Source organism: Penaeus monodon, unplaced genomic scaffold (genome assembly GCF_015228065.2).
Source record: "Penaeus monodon isolate SGIC_2016 unplaced genomic scaffold, NSTDA_Pmon_1 PmonScaffold_1398, whole genome shotgun sequence".
Taxonomy (NCBI): Eukaryota; Metazoa; Arthropoda; class Malacostraca; order Decapoda; family Penaeidae; genus Penaeus; species Penaeus monodon.
The window spans coordinates 22,501-33,005 of record NW_023643021.1 but is presented as its reverse complement, the minus strand read 5'-3'; the positions used below and the strand labels follow the sequence as shown (position 1 = coordinate 33,005).

Genomic DNA, 10,505 nt, shown 5'->3' with positions numbered 1-10,505 from the left:
TGGGTGCCACCCATAGGAGGTTGCCATCTCTATACTGACTTTAGTGCTTTGAGGTTAATCAGATTTTTTACTAGTTCCCCTTATGAAATTTTTCAATATATGTGAACCTAGCAGAGGCATCCCAAAGATCTATGTCACAATATCCTTGCCAGGCTTCTTTCGCCAATTTTTTCCGGGTCGTGCTTGCTTATGCCAACATGAGATGGTATCCATACAAACGAATGTTGAAATCGCTCTGTTGCATAGGTTACGTACGCTTAATGCAACTCACAAATCTTCATCCCACTGCTGGAAAGAATTAGCGCCGAAAGCACTTTGAGAGTCACAGAAAACTACTCCAGAGCCCTAGACTTTAAAGAATTCCGTTGGAGGGTATACTGCCAGTTGTTTTGTGTGCGGGCCAGTTTGTATTCATTTTAATTGATGTTGTAGTAAGCATTTTGATGCAGCGCAAGCAAAACAGCTTTGTATCCAGACTTTACGATCCGCCCACGTAACACTCATATGCATCACACCCTAGATTCTGTGTGTTCCCGAACCCGTTGCTAGCGCAATTGTTTCAACACACAGTTATGCACCTGTTTTTTTTGGTGGTAGACATGTAAGGTGCACATCAATGTTGAATTTTTCCAGTGAATGGAGCGACCTTTTGGGTATTTTACAAATTGGAACATGAGTTTTTTTAATGTTCATGGGATTTTGTGATCAGATTTGTGTGGATTTGTCACATATACTTGCGTGATTTATGTTGCAGTTTTTGGGGGGGGGAAATTGAGAATACGAGGGTTCCTCAAGCTTTGCCCCAAATATGGTGAATAATATATTTATCAGAAAGGATGGAAAGTTTAAATTTGATCTCATGTTACTATCCTTGCTTTCTCGGGCGCCGAGGATAATCCTCATAGCTTCATTTGCACTACCTCCAAACTACTATTCTGATCCTTACACTGCAACAAGTGCAGGCATGGTAGTCTAAACTGACCTTATAAAGCCAAGTAAACCAGTCTAGCGAGAACATGATGCATTTCTCTTCCGACAAAAATTTCAAAGTTTAAAATCTCTCCCAGAGTCTCTTCTTAGAGAGAGGACCAGGTCTTCATTTGCATTCACCCCCCGGATATTTATTTGTGCATATGTCAAGCTCCTGGTCACCTATGCGAAAGTGGTTGGGGTATGATACATGGGTTTAGAGCCATTTGTTTTCTAGCGGAAATGACTAATCCAACCATGACCCTTTTGCTGTGATTCTGTCGAGAATTATTTGCATCCTCACTTGTGATGATGCTCTGATGCATATGTCATCAGCATAGCATATAATGGATTCACCACCCCCCAAGTGGGATATCTGCCACCAGCTTGTGCATGAGGACATTGAACAGCATAGGGCTGAGAACTCCCCCCTGTGGCGTCCCCAAGTTCAAAAGACTGTGAAGTGGAACTTCTCACTCCCCTGAACCGGGACACTTGCAGATATGTTCGGGGAGATACATTCTAACCCAGTTCAATATCTTACCCCGGATGCCAAAGCTTACTAATTGTTCTAGGAAAAACTTCTCTGTTTTGCAATGTCAAAAGCTGCCCTTAAGGTAAAGAAAAAACGGTGTGCTTCCCTGGGTTAGAGTTGGAAAAGTACTCTACAAAGCAATGTTTTGTGCTACGTCCCGACAGAAATCCGTACAGTCTGTGAGATAATTTCCCTTTGAACCTGTACCTGAGTCTGTTCAAAATTATCTTTCTGAACTTTGCATACACATGAGGTTAACAAAATTGGCGGTATTTATCAGTGTTGATTTCGGTATAGGGATGACAGAGGGCATGTCCAGGGGCCAGGCAGAATACCTTGTGAAAAAATTAACCTGTATAGGTGCAAAAGGGGATTCCAGGTACCTGAGCTTAAAGGCAGAGGACACTATAGGTAATTCCATCCTCACCTCCCGGCGGACGTTTTTCCTTTGTCATTTGCTTTGTTCATTTCCCCACTCAGTGATCTCAGCAAAGTCTGAGGGGTCAGTATCAGAACATCCATCTCAATGGCAAATTTGCATGCAATTTTAGATTGACTAAGGTGATCCTGAATATTTGTTGGAAGTGAGCTCAATTTGGACACTCCAGCCCATTGACTAAGGAGCATATTGCTTGTGCAAGAGGACTATGGAATGCGGGGTGTTATTTGGGTTTCCCTGAAATTCGATAAATTTTTTCCAGACCTCTGACTTTGAGTGTTTTGTTAATGCTTTTTAGGAAAATGTTCAAAGTGTTCATTTCTGAAATGAGTTTTTAATTCCTGTAGGTTTTTGTTAGCCTTAAGAAATTCAATAAGGTTGTCACGGGTATTATCCTGCTTGTAGATATCATAAAGCTCCTGAACTCGCTTTTGTTCCCTTAATAATGTAGGTCCACCGACCCACTTGATTGTTTGGAGCGTTGTGAGTTACGTTCTGAAGGTTTTCTTTGGACAGACCCAAGGGGTTGTAGTAATCAGTGACCACTGTTGTCATGTCCATGGAAAATTTATCAACACTGTTACTGTGTAATCATTGTACCAGTCATAGATACGTGATTTAAAGTGATGCTCAAGGTAAGGGGGGATAGAAATTTTGACCCTATTGTTTTGTAGACTGAGTATTATCAACAGCGTATTTTCGTTACTATTGCAAAGTGGTCACTGATTAGCTCTGTTGCAAGCATGCTTCTAACGTTTCCCCTGCACAAGATCCCTTCCTATTACATGATCTAGCCTGCCCCCCCCCATGTGAGTTTGCCTGTCTGTTCATATACTGTCATAGATCTGTTGTTCACAAAATGTCGGAACTCTTCGCCATTTTCATTGCATTGACTATCTCCAAATGTATTATGTTAGCATTAAAATCTCCCATGCATATTGTGCCGTGATTTTGAAAGTTTGGGCAGTGAATCAGTCTGAAACTTTCTACACCTTGGTATACATGTACAGAGAGAACAACCCGAGGCTGTTCGAATATGTAAATGTGATACTGCACATTATTGTCATTAGAATTCTGCACCAACTTATGCGGTATGGTGTCACTGACATAAGTCAATAGGCCTGTCATTCCTGTGTTCGTATAGGAGTGGTAGCCTCTAATTCTAGGGGCGGTTTTTATTTTAGTGGCTGATGTGAAGGGCTCTTGTAAACAGATAACGTCAAATTATTGTTTTGAATATGGTAACGCAAGTTATTACTTCTACGGTTGACACCACGTATATTCCATGAAAGAAAGTAATTGTTTTCTTGTCCCCCATCACACCCTATGTTTAAAATGATTGGTCAAATTTCTGTTTGATGAACTCTTTAGTCTGCATATTTTTGTACTGCATTACGTATTTTTTTGTTGTATCTTCTTTATTTATCTGTTTTGCGCGCTTTCCGCGTATTGATACTATACGCATAATCCGTACCTGATAACATTTTCTGAGTGATGTCCCACAGATCGGCCGTTTCCTTCGCATCTTCGTCAGCGTCATTTTACGGTCACTGTCGTCACTGTTTTCAGATGGTCCGCCGTGCGTAATAATAATATCAGGACCTCATTCGTATTGTCAGCATCACTAACATCACTAACATTTTCAGAATGCACGTGCGTAATAATAATATCAGAGACCTCATTCGTATTTTCAACATCATAACATCATCAAAAAAGCACATTTTCCCTGTCTACACGCTCCCCTTTTGTCGTGCGTAATAAAAATATCAGAGACCTTCATTCGTATTTCAACATCACTAACATCACAGACGCACATTTTCCCTGTCTACACGACAACTTTTTTTCTCAATTATCATTTTTTTCAATTCAGCAATCCTTTGGCCTGATGCTTTTTTTTCATTTCAGCAATCTCTTGCCTATGCTTATTTTCCTCGGCCGTATCCATGTCTTTTTCACAATGGTATCTCCTGTGGCACTGTTTCCTAGGAAGGGGAATCCCCCTGGCAGTTGTGGGAATTCCTGTGGGTTGGTGACGTCACACGGCCCTTGGTGGGTGTGTGTGGCTGGGTTGGGCATCGCCACTCCGCGGTCGATGGGTACAGTCGGGGCAGGTAGGGGGGGGTGCATGTGGCGGTTTGTGGGGGCAGTTACGGTGCCCGGCCGTCACACCTTCCGCTCTGCACCTGAGCACCTCTTCACGATGGTGGCGGCATCCTCATTTTCGTTGTCCTTTCCGTCGTTTCTTGCAGGGCAGTCCTTGCCGGTGAGCTCCTGCACAGACAGCACACGCGTGTCCTTCCTGCAATATTTAGCTACGTGGCCATAACCCTTTACACTTGTAGCAGACTATACCTCTGAGCACCCGGGCGAATGGAGCTTGGCTCTATGTATCTTCCAAAGAATTGGTACTCTTTAGGTGGCCCGGGTGTTCACCGCTCCATACAATGATGAGCCTTTCATGGGCTGTCCGTCCTTATAGATCCCCGGGCTTTAAAAAAAACCCGGAAGATGCAGCGCTTCCCAGGAAATTTGTAAGATTTTGAATTTATAACCATCTTCATCACTGACAATTGTGCATTTTGTGGAGCGCACAGTAAGAATATGTATAAACAATTTTATCTAAGCAGTATAAAAAAATGTGATTAAACATTAGCACAATTTACAAAGGTTTTGAATATCAACAATGAACCATATCCAAATCAACTAGTCTACATATATTATTTATGTTATGTTTGTGTTTATGCATGGCATAAGCACAAACACACAAACACATGCACACACACCTACACACAACACATGGTGTGTGTGTTTTTGAGCGTGTGTGTGTGTTGTGTGTGTATGTAATCAAGAAAAACTGTTCGTAATGGGTATTTAAATTTGTCGAAGACGCCAATGATTTCGCCAATAAAACTTGATACTTATTTTTTCGCTCTATTTACAGTTTTCACCCCCTAATGTATTTACGCATCTTCCTTTGGACTGTCAGTATGCTATTTATTCTGCGAGCAGAGGGTTGCTGGCCGGTTACCTCCTTTATGCTGGACGTCAAGAGAATCCACCGCCTTTATTCATTATTTGTATTACATTTTAATCTAGATATCCTTAGATAAGTTTAATAACATCCTATTTGCTCCTAACCTCCTTTGTGCTAGGTCTCCCTGCGCATCAAGAGGAATCCACCGCACAATCCGCGCACCCAACCTTTCCACAGAATAACACTCAAGATACTAAATGCAGTAATCATTTTGTCAAACAAAAAATAAAAATATCTAATCTAAAAAATTTCTTGTTTGAGCGTCAGGTAACAAAAGGGGCGTTTCAATGGGCAATGAATAAATGACGGATCAAAGATTTTATATATATATATATATATATATATATATATATTATATATATATATATATATATATAATAATATATATGTCAGGGTTCGACTTATAAAAAGATATAAGAATCAGAACGGTCAAGGTCACGGAAAAACACCAAGGAAACATACGAAAAAGGGTTTTCTATTTAACGGCACTATACTACACTATACATACACATACATAGCAAAATATGTACAATCAGGAGCGTGGGAGTGAGAGAGCATCCAGCGGAGCAGGCGAGGTCACATGGCGGAAGGGAGCACACAAGTCAGAAGTCACGGGACAACTACTGAATTTTTGACTGGTGCTCTTTTATTTGACCCGACAATGTTTACGACGAAACCCTCGTCCCCCACACGGGGAGACGGCCAATCACGGATGACCTGGGACCGCCCACTTTGACCGAGTTTTACATCGCGGAAGGTCCAGTGTATGTTCGGGAAGAGATCTCCCCATGCGGTGAGGCGACCACCGCTACTGCCGCCCCGCGAGCTCCAGTGAACCTCATGAGAAGGACAGTAGTGCCCAAGATGAACTTGACATCTGATGGCGGCATGGGTATAGGCGCCAACTCCCGTGGGAAAGGCCAGCGTTCGATCCCATTCCTTGCCAAGTGGAAAGTGTTCCACATAGGCGCCATTCTAAAATACTCGGCCGTGGTGGCCGAGTGGTTAGAGCATCGGACTCAAGACCATCACGACAGCAATCTGAGTTCGAGGATTTGAGTCATCGGCCGGCATGTTGTTCCCTTGGGCAAGGAGCCGCAAATACTGGATGCATGTTTACATATGAAAAGAAATAAAGGTTTTAATGCATATATCACTGCTGTCCCCAGTGTTTGATGTTGTAACACTATGAGGAAAATAATTATCCATGGGGTCATCACCCAGTCTTTGCAATTTTATACCTAGCATTTCCATTCTACTTAATTCTTTTTATATCAGGTCCTAAATATTTTATTTACTTCCGCCAGCATTTAACCCTTTTGTGCTCTGGAACCTCTCTCTAATTTTCCAACTTCACCTCCAGTCTGTTCCTAACTCTTAATCTTGTTAGTGCCTCATCCCCCATATGAGGTTAGTTTTGTGTGCAGAAACTATTTTCACTATATTGACTTATTATTGTTTTATCTATCTTTCCTTTTGGCTTCCTATATTTATTCAAGTTTCTCCGTGTATCTGAATGTCTGTTATTTCCTCTATAGTGACCCTGGAAGTTGCAATTCATTGGGAATTTTAAAAGATAAAATGCAGTATGAATGTTTATTGCCATAGTTATGAGATGGCAGCATTAGCATAATGGAAGGTTAAATATTGTAAGATGAATGAAACTTGCATGGTTAGATGAGAATCACACTTTAGAAGAAAGATTCAGTTGCATCACTTTTGAAGCGTAAGCCATGGTTATCTGTCTCAGGTCGGTCATGGTCCAAGATCCTCAAACGTGACTATTTTCTAATCCCTTGTCCTCCTGATTTGTGCTCTACTTTGTCTGCTGAGAGCCCAGGCTGCCATGCCCGGACTCTCTGCTGATTCAGTGCTGCCATCCTTTCTCTCTGCTCATATGCTGCCATGGCCTGTCTCAGACTATCCTCCACCCAAGTCTGTAAAATAAAATATTGTATACTAAATTGCCAGTTTATATTATTTCATCAGTTCAGCCATATTGTCTCCATGCATTTACAATGAAACATCACAACAAGCTTACCCTGCTAGAAGCCAATAAATTTGTTCCCCCATTCCAGGTGTTCATCAACACGATTCGGCTCGACTCAATCATCTCTCTTGTAGCTCTGTTGAGATCTCGAGACTTGAAAGACTCCTGCATGTTAGCAACACTCCTCTGGAAATCAGGCCTAGTCTTTGTCCGATCTGTAAGTTCATATGGAACATTGACCGAGCAAGGCGCATGGGTATGGAAACTTCCTCTCCTCTTTCTGGCTGACGGCTAATTTCACTGTACAGTGTTGAGGCTGATTGACGTCCAAAGTCGTACTGAAATAGACCTCATCTCAGAATGTCTCTCTGACTCATACAGCTGGCTCAGTTTGTCTGCATTTGTATTCTTAAAAATGTAGTTGTATCTAGCAAAGTATTTTACATTACTAATGAAAAGTACACATATCACTAACCAAAAGAGAGACAGAGAAGGAGCCATCTATACTTTCATGTGTGGTTTCAGTCTCGGGTAAGCAACATTGTGCATGGTACGGTACAGCCGCTTTCTGGTTTTGGTCAAAAGGGCTCCAACACTCCCAGAATCTCCAACTGTGTAATGCATTGATACCATTAGTAATCTAGCAAATTCTAAATTGTCTTCTAATTGTGGTAATATTGAAAAGTTATACAAAAACTTACTTTGTTTATGGACATGTAACTAAAGACTTGGGCTGGCTTCCCCACCCAGTGGCTAAATAGGAAATTGAGGTGAAGTTCCTTGCCCAAGGAACTTCATCGTATCTAGGTTCGATTTACCTAAAATTATGTAAATCAGTGCAAGTGCACACACCAATCGCCGCATGCGAGTGTGCGGGTGCAGCATCCATGCACACACGCATCGCTCCGCGCGCGTATATAAGCACGCGCATTGATTTACATAATTTTAGGTAAATCGAACCTAGATACGATGAAGTTCAGTGCTGGTCCTAAGCCCGGATAAATAGAGAGAATGATTACCTAAAAGGTAAAACCGGCACTCTCCGTGGAAAGGAACTGGGGACCCTACCACGTACTCACTCCAAGATCATCACAACATGAAAACTACAATTAAGTATCATGCTGTGACCACGGCGGCTCAAAAAAAAAAAAAAAAAAAAAAGTCATGAACGTATTTCAGGACTAATCTCACCTGTATCTCTTGGATCTCCTGGCTTGGCTGGCAAGTACCTGTCCAGAAGCGTGTTAGCGTTGTTCACGATCCGTTCTGCTACACCTTTGGCAGCCTGCCCTCCAGACAGCGTCGACATGAATTCTACCTGCAATATATTTCGTTTCATTTTAGATGTTCATCGAAATACAGATCGGTGCTTTTACTCATTATGCTCATCGCTATGTCTATGATTATGCACATTGCAATTACAAAGTAACCTAGCCACGCGGAACAAGAATGAAATGAAAGGCAGTTGGTCAGGATTGTTATATTAGACGATGAAGAAACCAAGGGAACCTGCCACCAATAGGGAAATGCCACAGCAGGGGTTTTTATTTCATGGTATCCAGTCATCTGTCAATCTTCGGCAGCAACTAATATATAAACAGTACGGACAGAAGGAATAGAATATGCTAATATGGTAAAATACACATTTTTCGCAACAAATATGATGCTGATGATCAGGTTCTGGCAGATATCTTTTTATGGCCAAATGCCCTCCTGACGCCAACCCTCTCTATTTGCCCGGGCTTAGAAAACCCGGGACTGACTTGGGCTGGCTTGCCCACCCAGTGGCTAGGTAGGCAAATCGAGGTGAAGTTCCTTGCCCAAGGGAACAACGCCGGCCGGTGACTCGAACCCTCGAACTCGGATTGCCGTCATGACAGTCTTGAGTCCGATGCTCTAACCATCGGCCACCGCGGCCTTAATTTTATTTTTATGGCCGGATGACCTTCCTGCAGCCATCCCTCTCTTTTTACCCGGGGTAGAGACCGGCAATGACTTGGGCTGGCATGCCCACCCAGTGGCTAGATTTTTGCTGTCGCCAAAGCACATAGTCAGATACAATCAGTTATTCCTTAGAAATGCAACAAACCTTATTTAACAAAAGAAAAACTACTGAGTCAGAAAAAGCTAGGGGTTTAGTTTATAGAAAAACTCAGTTGTAATTTAAAATAATTGAATTAACATTCTTAGCTGTATATCCCTAAGCAAAACTACATCGCCTTTTGTGAACAGTATCGGTTTCATGAATCAATTAACCCCCAAAATGCAAGGCGATGTACGGACCGTGTGGAGGCTCTGGCGGAGAGAGCGGCCGAAAGGACATGGCACCGGCCTGTCCCAGCCACGGCCACAACATAGCTCCCTGGGCCCGTGCTTACGATCTGGAGGGTAAAGATTATTTTCATTAATTGTGCAATACGGTGGATGTGGGTTTATAAGATGTATTAGACAACAATCGCGTGTTAAGATGTCTAGGTTTCTGTGTACATACTGTATAAACCCTCAGGGATGCCACAAACAATATGTATAACTTTGGGTGTCGTGCGTGGTTGTATATGCTTCGATGGACATCGTGATCTGAATGTTTAGTTACAAATGAAGCAATCATAATTATAATCTAAAAATAGCATTGTCTAAGTAAATTGCACATTTATCAGGGACATTTTAAAAACATCACATCTCTCTTGAATCTATATCTCCCATTGTGCCCTTGGTTCACCTACCGGTACTAATGCTTTGCGGTCCGCTGCGTCGCTGCCAAATGACATTCCAGTATTGACATATTGGGCAAACACTCTTCGTTTAGGGATAGAGTTCATAGAACAATATATACGTTTTATCCTTCCACATTGCAAGTGATTTTCCTGCACGGGTTCTGAAGAAATGAGCATCATCCTTATTAGTGAAATTTAGAACAATTCGTGTTTTGTGTGTGTGTCTCTTTAAGCAATCCGTTCCAGTTTTACCTCTTCAGTTGGCTTCGTGATGATTGGGGCCGCTTGAGCAACCCGGTCGATTCCGCGGCACGCCCAGTCATCCACAGCCTCCCAGCCCCCCACTCGCTCCACGATGGGTGCCGCTAGGGCAGCGCGCCCGTGGCAGCCGCTCGCACGCCCTCTTCTGCCGCGAGGAGGGCGGCGCGCACGTACTCATTGCTGTCCTGCTGAGAGAGCATCAAACCTTCAGCACAGGAATCGTAGGCGGCTTTGCTCATTGGCTCATTCCCCTGTACTTCGTATGAGATATCACAAATAATCATAGCCTTAAATGAAGCTGTAAATGACCCAACAAAAGGAATAAGTGGGGTTTTAAAGCGCAGAGGGAGGTGGGAGCGACCCACCTTGGTGTTGTGTAGAGGTGGGAGGCGAAATGAAGGCATCGTTGAGCGCCGGAATGGCCATCATACGGGCCAGGAAGGCGGGGGTGCCTGGGGAGCCCAGGTGTGGGTGTTTAGGGGCCATCGCGCTTTCTGCGGTCCTAGTTCCTGGCGGAGGTCTAGGGAGCTGGTGGCGGTTCTCTAACGCATCCTTTTTATGTC

General features: G+C 43.0%; 1 pseudogene; it reads right to left on the bottom strand.

Moving 5' to 3' along the window:
* Positions 1-6,758: 6,758 nt before the first annotated feature.
* Positions 6,759-8,312, bottom strand: LOC119569308 (annotated as a pseudogene).
* Between the last annotated feature and the right edge of the window lie 2,193 nt (positions 8,313-10,505).